This window comes from Apis dorsata, unplaced genomic scaffold (assembly GCF_000469605.1).
Source record: "Apis dorsata unplaced genomic scaffold, Apis dorsata 1.3 scaffold_58, whole genome shotgun sequence".
Lineage (NCBI taxonomy): Eukaryota > Metazoa > Arthropoda > Insecta > Hymenoptera > Apidae > Apis > Apis dorsata.
In genome coordinates, this window is record NW_006263358.1 from 529,280 (window position 1) to 530,520 (window position 1,241).

Here is a 1,241-nt window from a genome sequence, read left to right on the forward strand (position 1 = left end):
GCTCTTCTCCTTTCTGCGCACGGTTTCTTAAAGCATCTAAACGTTGGCGCTCGAGTGGCACGACCGTTTCTTCCGAATGTAAAACGATCGCGACTCTCGATATCATGCACATTATTGCAACGTATCCCGTTCACCAGAAATCGTGAGACGAGACACCAAGCTGTCAACCAAGGCTTTGTATATTAGCCTCGTCGTCCTCTCCTACCCAGAAGAATTCGATGATCGAGCGAGCCCTCGACTCGATCGAATCCCGGTGTTCCAGAGAATATAAACAAAGACAGCACAGATTCGCAAAGAAGGGAGAGAGAAAGAGAGAGAGAGAAAGAGAGAGAGAAAAAAAAAGAAATAGACAAAAACGTAAACGTGTAATACGTAGTAAGACGAGGTCCTCTCACTACCTGACCAAGTGCAATTCTGCGATTCTCACTCTGCACTGGCGTATTCCGCATCCGGCTTCCGGGTATTCGAGACTAGACTCGGGCCAGAGAGACTTGGCCCTGCCAATTCTCGATCGGTTAGTCGCTGCAAAGCCCACATGCTTGTTAAAAAGCACACACCACGATTTTCTACGGTTTCCTTTCACACAAGAGCAAAAAAACAAATCGGCCACATTCATACGATTCACATTCCCGCCTGCTCCTTTCCACTTCCTCCTCCTCCTCCTCCTCCTCCTCCTCCTTCATCTCCATCTTATATCGTCGATTCTCATNNNNCTTCGAACGCTCATTCACGCACGTTCACGCATCATATTCGATGGCTACCATCGCACACGAGAGACGGGCAAGTAAGAAAAATCACACGCACGCGGGACCAAACACAATACAAAGCTAATTTCCCGATATACAATCCAATAGAGAAACGATATCTCGTTTCTATCTTTATATGAAAATTTTGATTTTGATTTATGAATTATGGCAAAGTAATTTTTAATATCTGGAAATGAAAAATGGATAATTCTTGATGATCCTTGTCTTCCAAGGTAAAATTTTATCGATTGTAACTCGGGAAGCTCCATGTTAGCATAGACAGACGTACGGACAAATGACGCAAGCGAGTTACAGATAATACAGATTATCATGGCGTACACAGGTGTATGAGAGAGAGAGAGAAAAAAAAAGAAATGATTTTATATATATACACACACGCACACAAATCTATACGTATGAATGCGCACGTATAAAGAAGATACACAAAAGATCTAGATGCATACGGATATATATGTATTAAAAAAACAGAAAAAA

At 42.5% G+C, this 1,241-nt stretch overlaps 1 protein-coding gene across 28 annotated transcripts in view; it reads right to left on the reverse strand.

The window, feature by feature from the left end:
• The window catches only part of LOC102675389 (forkhead box protein P1-like), a 237,169-nt gene that overhangs the window by 8,358 nt on the left and 227,570 nt on the right, over window positions 1–1,241 (reverse strand). The window lies entirely within an intron of this gene.